The sequence below is a fragment of the Lissotriton helveticus genome, chromosome 3_1, assembly GCF_964261635.1.
Source record: "Lissotriton helveticus chromosome 3_1, aLisHel1.1, whole genome shotgun sequence".
Lineage (NCBI taxonomy): Eukaryota > Metazoa > Chordata > Amphibia > Caudata > Salamandridae > Lissotriton > Lissotriton helveticus.
In genome coordinates, this window is record NC_136061.1 from 385214009 (window position 1) to 385228663 (window position 14655).

The 14655-nt window shown below is 45.1% G+C and overlaps 1 protein-coding gene across 1 annotated transcript in view; it reads right to left on the bottom strand.

Annotated features, from left to right (window-relative positions):
• LOC144823022 (kinesin-like protein KIF12) overlaps positions 1–14655 on the bottom strand; it is a 230625-nt gene that overhangs the window by 53492 nt on the left and 162478 nt on the right. The gene's annotated exons all lie outside the window — the stretch shown is intronic.

Genomic DNA, 14655 nt, shown 5'->3' on the forward strand with positions numbered 1-14655 from the left:
ATTTAAGGAATCGCAATTTGCGATATCTTAAATGCATTTGCAAAATAGGGAATAGCAAATTTTGCAATTCCTTATTTTGCGATGGCCTTTTGGGATGATACATCCCAAAAGGCTTTTTCTCATTCGGAAACAGCCCGATTCTGCGTTTCGGCCTGTTTGCAAACTGGAAAACCATTGATACGTCTGGCCTTCAGTACCAGAGTCTCAGGAATATTGTATCGGAGCCCCTTATCAATACGTTCACAGTCTGCAGCGAATATAAGCTCCGCTTAGTTTGGTTTGGTGGATAGTGTCATCATAGAGTCTTTCACTTGAGTGTTCCTTTCTCCAAGTGACATCATAGCCCACACCAGGAGGGAGACTGTCTGGATGTCGACGGTGGTAAGTGGATTAAATTACATTCTATCCTGTAGGTAAATCTTTATTAAGGGAAAGTAATAGAATAGGGACAAGACCTAAAACGTCGGTGTAAAGTTGATGAGTCACTAATCCTAGTGGTAGGGTCAACATTTTTCGACCTGCAACAGCCCTTGTGGGTCTATAGCCTTCGTCAGGACCAGAAGTGTGATGGCATTACACTTTAGGGCTTTCCGGGGTTGTGCAGCTGGGCGGACTCACTCACACGTCTTCGTCAGAGAACACCATAATGGTGGTTATGGGCACCATCTTTGGCCTATAACTCAAGCAGACATTTCAATTATGCTATGGCTTGGAGGAGTTTTTGGACATGAGGTTTTAGCCTTTGGCTTAGAACTGTCCTTCGCAGTGCTACTGCATGTCTCTCGCCATCCGAAATGTCTGCCAATCCCAAATAACTGAATATAGCAAGCCAATTTATGATTATGGCCAGATTTACTAAACTTTCTTGTAATAAAGCATTGCCACAAAAGGTGCTGCACTGAAATGGAGAGACATACTATATCCACAAAGATATGGTGCTGTTTTTCTCTGCCCCTGCAGTGGTGCACTTTAGGCTGGCTTGCATAATGCGCACACATTTGTACATAGTGCAAGGGTGTGCTGGTGAAGTCAAGCTTTGATTTTTTCCTGGAACAGTACTCTTTCAGGACAAATTATGGAGAAAACGTTTCTCAAACTTTACGCCTACTGCAAGGAGACATTCATTTATTAATGGAATATCTTGTCTACTTTTGTTTGCATTAAAATCTATCGGAATGCCCATATAACACTCACAAAATGTTCGGCCTACTTTTCAATGCATATCAGGATTTCCTCTGTAGAGTAAATCCCAAAACAGCACTTTGCTCCGGTTTGCATCACTTTTGTAATGCAAACCCTAACAAAGTGCTAGTAAATCTGTCCCATAGTCCTAAAAAACAAAAATGAAGGACCTAACTATCAATGGCAAAGATGGAACATTGTTGCAGAACTATCTAAAAATAAAATCACACCCTGACATAGAAATTTACCTAGATATGAGTCAACGACAAATATGTTGATCCATGTATTTGATAATCTGGCAAGGTATCTTGCCCATCCTTGGCTTCATTGCAAGGTTGTCCAAGTGTATTTACGAGAAGGGTGTGAAAGAGAACAATTTTTCATTTTATGTTCTTTTGAATAACAACAGTATCCCATGAAAACAATAAATAATCTAATTATTCAAGCCCTATGGGGCAACCCTCAGTGAGGCAATGGCCCTGTTCAAGGACTCTGAGGGAATTCAGCAGAAACAGACAAAAGGGCTATGTATCTGCTTCATATGGGGTGTTTTTATTGCATTTTAAGAATGTATGCCTTTAAATGCCATCTTAAACTTTTTATCCTTATAGTTGTTTAGATGAGATAATAAATAAATATTCATGGATAAGTGATTCAGATTGAAGGGATAGCTGACTGCACGTGAGGAATTAATGGAGGGGGCATTTAGAAGCGGCTCATAGCACAAAGAGGGACTGGGTGTTTGGGGCATTATTTGAGACTACTAAGAGCTACACGAAGATGGTGTGTTCACTGTGTCTAGTGGCTTATTCAGGGGTACAGAGGCATGAAGACAGTGTAACTGAGAGTGAATGTGAGTTTTCCGACGTGTGCAACTCAGTGTTCTGTCTGTGGATAAATTTACCTACCTGGTTGAAATAATAATCCCTTTGTTGTGGTGGTTGAGCACTATGTGCATCACTTTTGCATTGCACATTTGCAAGAATATTTAGGTATTGTCCCCAGTCGGGCATCTCAACACTGTGTCCTGATGATGGTGTTGTAGACCTTGTAGCCATAAGAGACCAAAACATCAACAGTTCCTCCTTTTTTACATCCTTTACAGTATCATCCTACTCATCAGTTATTATTATTATTATTATTATAGAGGCTTTTATAACGCGCTCTGCTACTAAATAGTATAGTATCCTGGCGCGGAGAGAAAAGAAGGGGACAGATCACAGTAAATGCAAAAGAGGGACAGCTATTAGGCATTGGTGTTGAAGAGGTAGGTTTTTAGGCCTTTCCTGAAAGCCATGATGGTAGGGGCTGTTCTCAGTTGTAGAGGCAGGGTATTCCAAGCTCTCGCTGCTCTGACAGAAATGGATTGTCCACCAAGCCTGCTATATTTGAACTTTGGTACAGTCATTTGATGAAGATTGCTTGATCTGAGAGGGCGGTTGGGGGCATAAAGAGAGAATCTTTTTCTCAAATAGGTTGGGCCTGTTAGGTGGAGTGCTCGGTATGCTAACACAAGGATCTTGAATAAGATCCTTTGAGCCACTGGAAGCCAGTGAAGGTCTCGGAGTGGTTGGCGGACGCTAGATCTTCTGGGGATGTTAAACAGCAGCCGAACCGCAGTATTTTGGATGACTTGGAGGCGGTGGATCAGATAGGCTGGGAGTCCGCAGTAGAGAGCATTCGCGTAATCCAATCTGGATAATATCAGAGCGCGAATGACCGTCTCCTTAGCTGATCGCGGAAGCAGAGGAAGGAATCTGCGTAGAGTTTTGAGAGTGGAGAAGCAGATTCCGGTGAGTTTTTTCAGGTGATCTTCAAATCTGAGATTATTGCTAAACCAGATTCCTAGGTTTTTTGCAGGTCCACCTGTGGATTTGGGGCTGGGAAAATCGGTGGGCCAGAGAGAATCATAGAAATTATCTGGGAAGGAGCCGTACAGCAGAATCTCAGATTTGCTCTCATTACACTTAAGTTGAGCCAAGGCCAGCCAGCGGAAGACCGATGATAAGCAGAATTGGACTCTCGTTGTGTCCAGGTTGTTTTTGGGCCATGTTAACAAGAGCTGGGTATCATCGGCGTAGGCCATAATTTTGGCCCCTAGCTGTTCCGCAAGATAGATAAGGGGGGTCATATAGACATTAAAAAGCAGGGGGCTTAAGGTGGAGCCCTGAGGTACGCCAGTTGAGAGTTTTTTGGGAGAGGAAGAGAAAGGCGGCATCCACACTTGCTGGGACCTGTCATCTAAGAAAGATCTTAGCCATCCGAGGGCAGGGCCAGTTATGCCTATATCTGCTAGTCTGGTAAGTAGGAGGGAGTGAGGGACCGTATCGAAGGCGGCAGAGAGGTCCAATAAAATCAGCGCCGCTCTGCCACCTCCGTCTAAGCACTCACGAATAGCCTCAGAGACCTCAACTAGGGCCGTCTCTGTGCTGAAAGCAGCTCTAAAGCCTGATTGCGCAGGGTGGAGAGCTTGAGAGTTTTCTACGAATCGGTCCAGCTGTGAAAATGCAGCTTTTTCGCATATCTTTGTTAGGCCTGGCAGTAAAGAAATTGGCCGGAAGTTAGCGGGAGTTTTTGGATCTAGGCCATTTTTCTTAAGGAGTGGTAGCAGTTTTGCCTGTTTCCAGCAAGCTGGGACTGTGGCGCTGGAAAAAGAGAGGTTCACAATATGCGTCACCTCTTGGCCGACTGTGTTAGCCAGGCCTGCAAGGACTCTGGCTGGGCAGGGGTCCACAGGGGAACCTGATTTTAAGGTAGCCAGAATTTTCACGACCTCAGTTGTATTCACTGGAGTGAAGAGGGCAAACTGGTCCGTAGAAGTGGGCATAGTGGGAGTAGGAGTAGTCATGGAGGCTGGAAAATTATTACATACAGTAAGCAGATCATCTTGGATTTTGTCAATTTTTTCCACAAAAAACACAGAGAGTTCTTCACACCATTTTGCCGATGAGGCTAGAAGAGGGTGAGCGGCGCAAGGGGAAACAAAACTTTTGACAACAGCAAAGATTTCTGCGCTGTTGTTGTTGGCCTTGGAAATGCGCCCTTCATAGTATGAGCTTTTTGCCGCTTTAATTGCAGCATAATATTTCTTTTGAGCTGTTCTAAATTCTTTCTTGGCCTCGGGGAGGTATGCTTGTCTCCAACGTCTTTCGAGTTTTTTGCAGCCTGATTTAAGATCACGGAGGATGTTGGAGAACCAGGGTTTAGAAGGGGAGGAGCGAACTCTACAGACGCGACCTGATTTGGTTGAAAGAGCAACACCTTCTTCAATCCATGAATTGAATAAGCTCACTGCTGGTTCAACTTCTGAAGGCAGTGAGGGGCGAGAGGTATCGAGATGATCACAGAGCAGAGCTAAATTAATTTTCTGTGTATGAGCCACAGAGTGGTTGGTCTCAGCAGGGCGGGACAGGGGCCAGGAGAATCTTATTAGCATGTGATCAGACCAGTTTAATTTCTCAGGTTCAGACATATTTATGTTGAAGTTGGTGCATACTAAGTCAAGGGAATGGCCCCCTGAGTGGGTGGGAGCCTTGATCCACTGTTTCAGTTGGGCCATCGCAAGCGCATCGTTTAGCCGAACTGTGTCGGATAGATCAGGCAGGTCCACATGGATATTAAAGTCCCCCAGAAGGAGATATGTGGGGTATTTCCGGGCACGTGGAACTATCATGTCCTCTAGTGACTCTAGAAATTTACCTGCGTGGCCAGGTGGTCGGTAAACCAGAGATCCACCTAAAGTAAAATGAGCCCCTAAAGTGAGAGAAAAATGGAGCACCTCAGCATCAATAGATGGGCCCATAGGGTCTAAAGAAAAGGTCCATTTATCCCGAAAAATGGCTGCTACGCCACCTCCTCTGCCTAGGGGTCGGTCTTGTCTGATAATTTTAAAGCCACGTGGGATGGCAAGTTCGATCACTGGGTTACATGTGTCATTGAGCCATGTTTCTGTGACAAAGAGAAGGTCAAACTCGTTGTCACTCAATAGCTCGAATATTTCATTAGAATGTTTTGCCAGAGATCTGGCATTGATCAAGCCGGCCCGGAGACTAGACGGGTCAGTAGCACATTGTGTGGGGGCTGGAAGAGCAGGTTGAAAGCGGAATGTGCATGATTGACAAGTGTACTGAACAGAATCCGCTAGGTCCCATTGACTCGAACAGGAGCATGATTTAGTATTCAGTGCAATTAAATACTCCCGAGAGTAGGGAACACGCGGTTGATTACAGGGTAGGGGGGCAGCTGCAAGGGGGCTGGCGCTGGCCGCATCCGGGCCACGGACGGGCACAGACGGGCCCTCCTTTGGCGCTCCTTCGGCGCGCAGACGGCGCTCCCGCTGCGCTCGTCCGCTGCGCGTCCGGTAACAGCACATAATATAGCTGAAGAAGGGGGTGTGGCCAGCGATGAGGGCGTGGCCCAGGGTCTCGCCTGAATGGCGTTTGCAGCGGTCGTTGCAGCCGGCGCTATGCAGCGCTTCACGCTTCAGTTGATATCATTGTTGGAACAAAGAAACAACTGTATGGAACTAAGGATTCATAAGCCTATACAGTTAAGAGGATTTTGCTTTTCCCAGTGATCTTCGGATTGGATTTGTTCTAAATATTGTTTGTGTGACCACCTGGGTGAAGACAGTGTTGGTATATTGATTTTTTTCTGGGTAGTGTGCTTTTCTTGTTTTTTGTGGAACAATTCTGTTTATTGAGTCCACGATGTAAACAACACAACTTTTCTGTCAACAACCAGCGGCCGGCAGTGTACACATTAGACGGCCAGTCGTACATAGCTGCATACCCACAACCTGGAGGCCTGCAGCGATGTAGGGACCATTTACCAATAAACAAATAAAGAAAGCAAGAGAATTTCCCAGCTAAATGCAAACCAATAAACCCTCCCCCACCCCCTTCTCCTCCCTACTAGAATTATGTACTCGATACACGTCAAACACAGTTATCCCTTGAGGGCCCCTGGTAGATGTCTCATACTGCAGGGAGGGTTTATGCCACTTCAGCTTCTCGCGGGGGGAGCAAGTGCAAGATCTGCAAGTATTTGGGGCAAGTCACCTCCCTAAATTCTATGGAGAGAATTTGGATGAAGGGGGCCCATAAATCAGAGTAGGGGGATGCTCTGTTCTCCACTGTGAGAGAAAGTCGCTCCATTGCTAAGGAAAACCAAAGCTTACATAGCCAGGATGCATGGTCCGGGATGCTCTCAGATCCCCAGGGCGCGAGGATCTCTTGGTGTGCAGCATTTAGCGCTAAGGCCATCTGCCGGCCCGCAGCGAGTGCAACCGGAAAGTCAGGGGATTCGTCAGCCCAAGCAGAGTGTAAGCGGGGAAGTGTAGTGTCAAAAACTAAGTCAATGTTATCTAAGACCTGCTCCCAGAATCTGGACAGTTTGGAGCAGTGCCACATGAGATGAAGGAGATAACCCATCTGCCCACAGACCCTCCAACATTTCTCTGAGTGCCCCTTGTTCCATCTGAGGATACGTGCTGGTGTAAGATATCAGTAGGATGCTATTTTGTAGGCAGCCTCTGTATTCTAAAACAGATGTCATTCCATTCTTTTGAGGAGAGTGCCCTAGTTCCTGAAGAACCGGGTTTTCTTAGAACCCAGCGGTGCCAGGGACACACCCGAAGTCTTCGGATTCTCCTGTCTTGGAATACAGAGACACGGAATACTTCTGGATGGCGTCAAATATCAAATTTATTAGCTGCAGCTAGAAACAGTAATCTCAGCAATACAACACGGTGTACAACTCAAGAAACTGTTCAATTTTCATAGAGCAAGACATCGCTTTTTATACACCATATTCTCATTACAAATGTACACCCACTGCGCAAAATTCTGACCAATGGGACACATTTTCTAACTGAGTATCACATTAACAAAAACCCAATTTACAGTAACCCAACCCAAAAGTTAATTATTAGGACTGTCCCAAATTCAATTTCCACAAGCCGGACAAACCCATAATTGAAAGTACTACCATTGTAATGAAAAGTCGTAAGGAAAGAAACAATTCAGATGCTGATTAGGATAAGATATATGCAAGGAAACTAAAAGTTAACGATATCCTGAACATTGATTGGCAATTTTAGACAACGATCAGCCAGAGAAATTGGCTTCGTGAAAGGGTCAGTTTCAGGTGAAGAGGTCAGCGTCCTGCAGTTCACTCACAAGTCAGAAAAGGGCCTGTTAATGCATACATGAACAATGAGGCCCATGCAACTTTGTTCGTTCGGTTACCTCCACGGCCTACGTGAGGGCAACACAAAAATGGCGGCACGAACAACTCAAACAAAATGGAGTCTGGTTCGAAATCACAGAACCTCATTCCTCCTCCCAGCGTAACTGACATTTGGATTTCCATGCAGAGCCATGTTTGGAAAGCAGACCATGGAGTTTGCAGATAAGAAGCTCATTGTCCTCTTTACGGACCAGCCATTTCTCGAAAACTGTAAGTCAGAGGGAGGCCGGCGTCTTATTACCCGGAGAGGTCACCCAGTGCCGAGGTTGTAGGTAATGGAATGCATCTGAACCGGCAAGAGAGTAATCTTGTTGAAGTTGATCGAAGGGGATAATTCCCGAAGGGTTGAAAAGGGAGCCTACCCGTTTGAACCCTTGCTCGTACCATCAAACACTTCAGAGCCTCATCCAGGGAAGAAGTCAGGATTATCGACAATCTGTGACATCTGGGAGGGGAACGTCGTCAGGCCCCACCTAGCGGCAATGCAGTTCCATACTTTCATAGTCATAGGAATGGCGAGAGAGGGCACTCATGACGGGTGCCATGAGGAATTATACAAAATGCAAGCAGCCTATGCAGCCTATGCAGCTAGGGATCACAAGAGCACTTCTACAGGGACACGCTGCAGGCAACTGGTTGAGAGGAGTGAAAAGAAACAAAAAAAAACATTACAAACACAAATCTGCTACAATCAGTAAAACGTGTGGTGACATCAGTCTGTCATGGTGAGAAAACATGTATGGGACGTTGGTCAGTCGAGGCTTCGGCGGCCAGCCTAGACTCCCCCACCGGGGGTCACAACTCCCAGAGGAGAAGGTAAAAGGGGAAATGTCTGCACGGCTGGTGCACTTCTCCAAAGGCACCAGCCCTGAGCACTCTTGCTTGGCATTCCTCTTCTATTTCAGGGAGTCTCCAGCAACACCGGCGATCCGGCTAAAGTGGTGAGCACTGCCTGCCTCTCTTTGGCCATGGTGGCTGTGTCCAGTTTGTGAATCGCGGGGGTTCCTTTCTTCTTTTGGCACCAATGCTGACTGTGTCCTTTGTCATACAGAGAGTCAGACTGTAATGTAGTTACTATCAATCTATATAGGATCTGTGCGTTTAAACAACATAAACTGTGAGATTGGTGTACAGACTGATTCCAGAAACCAATCCCTCAGTTTATGTTGTCTAAATGCACAGGTCCTATATAGATTTATAGGAACTATATGACATGGCGCCCCACGTTGGGTGAGATGTTGTGTAGTACCTATAAATCTATATAGGATCTGCGGGTTTAGACAACATAAACTGTGGGATTGGTGTCCAGACTAATTCCAGATACCCCCACCGGATGTGTTCGCCTGTATACCAGCTAGCTCTCAGTGCCACTATGAACTCCTCTTACCAAGGAGAAAAAAGTTTCTGGCAACTATCGAACATGACAACTCTGTCCCCTCAGGGATCGTGGAAACAGTACAGTACTTTTCACTCAGTCACTCATGCTCACTTTGTCTCAGAGAGATACACAGAATAAACAATGTGGATGTTTTCCATAAGCATTTATTGAACAAGCGTCATCCTAGTGTAAAATATGTGAGCTGCAACAACCATAAGACAGAAACAGATATATACTGTTGTAAGCACCAAAAGAGAAGGGCCTAGTCCAGCTCTAGGCTGCACCAGGGTTGCCTTGCCTCCGCTGCCTCTCACTAAGCGGGAGCCCCCCGGCTCGGGGTCCTCACTGACTCTGCTCTGCTTGAGAAATTCGGTGGGGAGGGTCACACCACCTCTATTTCCTCACCCCGCAATTAACTGACTCAGTAGCGCTGCAGCCTACCTCCTTCTCCAGCTCCGTTAGCTCCCAGAGGGCTCGCTGCTCCACAGCCATGGGCGCTCTCGCACCCTGAGGTGCCACCCCCACAGCCGCCTTGGGGTACGGACTCCAGCAAAACTCCTCACCAAGCGCCGGCATCTTTCTGGGTAGCAGCCGCTTCACCGCTTTCACTTCAGGCGGCCGCCGGCCCTCTTCAGCCCAGCTGCTGCACAGCCACGTGGCCGCAGGCCCCAGCCCTGGGACCCACCGCAGGGTGTCCTCGGCCACAGATGGGCCCTCACTGCAGGGGGGACTCCCTCCACCATCCGGCGCTGGTCCCTTGCACTGGGTAGACGACAGGAAGGTGATTTATTTATTTATTATTATTTATGTAATTTGTAGAGCGCACTATTACCTTGAAGGCATCCTGGCGCTAAGCAGCTCAAAAAAGGAAGTGAGTCAGAGGCAGAAGCCGACCAGCTAGTTCATAGGGAACAGCCAGGTTTTTACACGTCTCCTAAAGGGGAGAAGTTCCCTAATTTGCCTAATCTCCCAGGGAATTTTGTTCCACAATCTTGCTGCTGCTACGTCAAAGGATCTACCCCCTGACCTGACTTTCCTAAATTTTGGCACCTTCACCAGTCGGGCCGAAGAAGAACGGAGCAGTCTTGAAGGGGTGTACCAGTCCAATTTTTTGCACAGGATCACAGGTCCTACCCCGTGAAGGGCTTTAAAAACTAGGCAGAGAGACTTAAAGAGCACCCTCTGTCTCAAAGGAAGCCAGTGGAGTCTTGCTAAAGCTGCAGAAGCGGAGGATCTTCTAGGCAGCCCTAAAACTAATCTGGCTGCTGTTGACTGGATCCTTTGTAATCTGTCCGGCAGTAAGGTGGGAGAGTCCAGCAAGAGGGCGTTACAATAATCTAGCCTACTGAGGATGGTACACCTTGCCACTAAGGCGCGCGCCTGAGCAGGTAGGAGCGAAAAATGTTTGCAAAGGGACCTAATAATCGCAAAACATGAGGCTGTTGTTTTTGTAACCTGGGCTTCCAGAGAAAGCTCGCTGTCAAACATAATGCCCAAGTTGCATACAGTTTTTATTGGCCGGACTGTGTTAGAAAAGCCGGGGGGCCAAAAGTTGTTAGGAAAAGGACGAGGAATCCCGTTTGCTGCACATACGATCACCTCTGTCTTACCAGCGTTAAATTGAAAAGAATTGGCCTGTAGCCAGCGGGCCATATCCTGCAGACAATTGTGAAATACTTCCACAGACGTCGAGTCCTCTCCATCAAAGGAGAGAATCATCTGAGTATTGTCTGCATAGTTCACAATCCCAATATCCTACGACTTGATGACCTCAATCAAAGGTTTCGAGTAAACGATAAATAAAATGGGGCTGATAGCCGACCCCTGAGGTACACCATGCAGCACATTTGAAAAGGTGGATTGGAAAGGCGGGAGGGACACTGCCTGCAGTCTATCCTGCAGGAAAGAGCTGAACCAGGTAAGGCACAGCCTCTCACCCTGGCCTCGCTAAGTCTTTCCAGCAGGATTCCATGATTTACCGTATCAAAGGCGGCAGACAGATCGAGCAGGATCAGGGCAGCTGCCTGACCCCTGTCTGCCCGACTCTGAAGCTCGTCCATAACGGTCACCAGGGCAGTCTCCGTCCCGTGTGCTGGTTGAAAACCAAACTGAGCCTCTTCTAACCAGTTGGGCTGTTCAAGGTGCGTGGACAGTGTGGTGACAACAGCACGTTCCACAATTTTAGATGGGAACGGCAGTAGGGAAATGGGTCTTTAATTTATGAAACTGAAAGATCCAGTGTCCCTTTATCAGCATGAGACTCACCAATATGGAGGAGCAGCTCTCTAGAGTAGTTCAAGGGGCCCAGATCCTCAATAGAAGCACCCCAGAGCATAACCGGGCAGCATGGTTGGCGTTGAGCACTACCTTAGCGTGGACAGGCGCAGACGGGCTTGCCTTTGGTGTGCCTTCGGTGCGTCCGCTGCGTGCTCGCGCCATCGGGGATTAAGTAGCCCTGAGCACTAGAACGTCACCCCCACTACCTCCAAGATGGCGGGTCCGCTCGCATGGACGGACCCTGCCAATGGAGAATCTCAGGAGGAGCAGCCTTGCCACTTCAGCCCCCCAGAAATGCAGGTAACAATTCAAAAGCCAAATAAAATCAATTTGCACAGTTAAAAAAGCGCTATGGCATTAATTATAAGTAAAAAACGAACTACAATAAGGGTGTGTGAACATGCTGGCAGGTCCCTGCCAAGCACCGACAACCGCTCTTGAGCCGCTCAAGTGATGTCCACTGCTAGTTCTTGGGGGGGTTGGAGAGACACGATGGAACATCTCACCCGACCGCCATCTTGGTCACACCCCTTTTCTTGTATTTGAACGTGTAGACTAATTAGATTGTTGGATCATGTGGCCAGCAAACTGATAAATAGATTGTAACACATTCTTTCTGTACAGAGAGTGGAATTGGGCAACAAAGAGTTGTCTTTTTTATGTCCCTAAAGTGACCTCTCCCTCTGTCCCCATTTGAGAGCGTCCTCTGTAAGAGCCACCAAGGACCTCCTTCATTTTGTCAGATATCTGCTAACCTGATTGCCCTCTCTGTGTGATCCAAAGTGTGCCCTCTCTCTGTACCCTGTTGCATACCCCATCACCAAAGGCTCACCTGATTTCTTTCAAGATGTAATGCCACCTTACACCATTTGCTCTTGAATGCTTTCAAGTTCCAACTCCCTCTGCCCCAGATCCAACCTTTCGATATCCCCACCTATAACAGCCCTCTCCAAATAGAATTTTGGTTACCGGAAGACAAAGCATTACAGCCATAATAGGGAAGCCATTTACAGATGTGATCTAAGGTAACCCTGGGCATAGTTCGCCTAGTAGCGCTACGCGTAGCTACGCGAAGTGCACTTCGCACTACACAGGCTACGCGAGGCTATGCGAACTGCGTAGTGCAGTAGGGAAAATGCTGTTCGCAATGATTGCACAGTGCCGAATGCGTGTCCGCACTGTGCAATCATTGCAAACGGCATCAGGCACAGTGCAAACGGTCGTTTTCTGCAGCTCGAGTAGATTTGTACTCGAGCGGCAGCTTTCTCAACGCGGACTGGTTGTTTCTCATCGTGAGCGATCGCGAGCATACACGACCACTCACTACGAGAAACCTGACCTCCACACAGAATGATGTTGCTGATCGCGAATGCGGAAAAAGTCTCACCGGGATGTTGATTTTGCTTGCTCACAGTCGCTAACTTGACGTTGAGTACCGCAAGCGAGCAAAAAATGCCCGCTACGCTACACGTTTTTTGTACTGTGCTATGGGCAATTCGTGTAGCACGTAGTTGCGCAAACTACGCACACTACGCAAGCGTAGCGTAGTTTTCTGCTGAGGCCTAATCTTAGGCTCTCCATCTTTGCCTTTATGTGCTCTGATAAAGTGTGGCTTCTTTTTGTGTGCTCCTAACGCCAATCACCTTTCTGACTGTTACTCAGGTGCTATATTCATCTGTGCCTCACGAGGTCCAAACCACTATTTCCCTTGGGTTCTGTTCTCCCTGGCCCCACCGCCAATTGCTTCTTTAAGAGCTCCAAAAGCAACTTAAATATAAAAAGTAGCCACTCCATGCAACCTGCTCTGTCCACTAGATGCCCCTCTATTTGGCCTAATTATAGATGCATAAAAATATTAAAAATATAATTCAACTTATTTTAATTAATTCTGTACACCACTTTTAATAACAAGTCATACATAGTAAAACAAATGTAATTTTTAACTTTAGGTGGTATTTTATTTTTAATTTGAACTTCAGAAAAATATTTTTTATTTAATTTAATATAGTTAAAATAATTAAAGATTTAATTTAAAATTAAATTAATAGTGCTGTAGCATTTGTTTTTGCTTTGTTCTATATTTATGATAAATATATAGAACTACTTTTCATTCATATTAAATATAAAATGTGTTTATTAATTTATTATAAATGTTTTTAAACTTTTAACATTTTCTATACTTCACCATAGGGAAATATTCACCCCGACTCCGGAGTTTCTCTATATTGATGTTCTCCTTTTTGATAATCAGAACCTGCTTCAGTTAAAGTTTAATTAAACAGTACAGAATACTAATAGGTAAAAAATGATTTAAATAAAAACAATTAAACATATTTGCTTGTTAAATATTGATAACTATTAATGTAAATTCATTTGATAAATTCATCTTAATTGTACGTCAAAATAATTAAAATTAACTTAATTTTAAATTAAATATTTAATTATTATAAATACATAGCTTTAAATAAAAGTTATTTTATGAAGTTTTTATTCACATTTCTTTATTGATCTTACTTATGCGTATACACTCTTCCAACATTAATTCAATATGTTACATATAACAAACATGACTGTGTATAAGAGCCCCACCCTTGTCAACAACATACCTTTGCATTTCAGACCATTCTAGTAGTCCAAATCATGTACCATTCCTATTACCCCCGCTAATTGTGGATAGTCCATTGAGTAAGCCCATAACAGATTCTCATTCTCAGTTGTTAGTGCCTCATCATTAGAGACCTTCTAATATCTCACCTCCCTCTGTGATGTAGGTGTTGGTGCTCCCATGTCCTCCTCATTCCATTCTGTAAATGTAGTGCTTAATACTTCCCATGTTTCCAGATCCCCCATAACCTTTTCATCCCTAAGTGAAGTCCTAAGGCCAACCTCCTCAGCTATTGATTTGAAGTTTAAATTAAAAAATACATTTCCAGATAAAGTAAAAAAAAAATTGAAATTATTTAATTATGCATTAATTAATAAATGATACGTGGATTTAAGTAGTTTAATTATAGTGTAATACAAATTAATGTTACATCAATTTATAAATTCAAAAAACATTGTTAAAATATGTTATTATTAAATTATATATTTTATTTTGAGATGTTCTCACATTAAATTATATGTATTTATACTATATTTATATTTTACCTATTTTAAATAAGTACATTTAATTTAAAATTATTTGAAGTCCTTACCTCTTTTATTTTCTATGGAAGGGTGTTACAGGACCAGTGGTTGGACATGTGTGGTGTTGTACTTACTACTGTTTCTTTTTGGCAACAGTAACTTACATTTGTAAATATGCCTCCACCCCACCCCCCCCACCTACCCCCATGTTTCTGGGTGTGGAGATATGCAAGTCTACACCTTTGAATAACTATACACTCTGATTTTGTGAATATCCTTGTGAATAGCCCCAAATGTCTTAGAGTATCATGCAAGAGCTGGCAGAGGTGGAGTAGGATGTCTGCATCTTAAGGCTTTAGCTCCCGCTCTGAGAGCCTGAGAAGCTTAGAGAGAGCACCTTAGTGTGCATTTTAGCATTAAAAGAGATGGGGTTGTCAGGA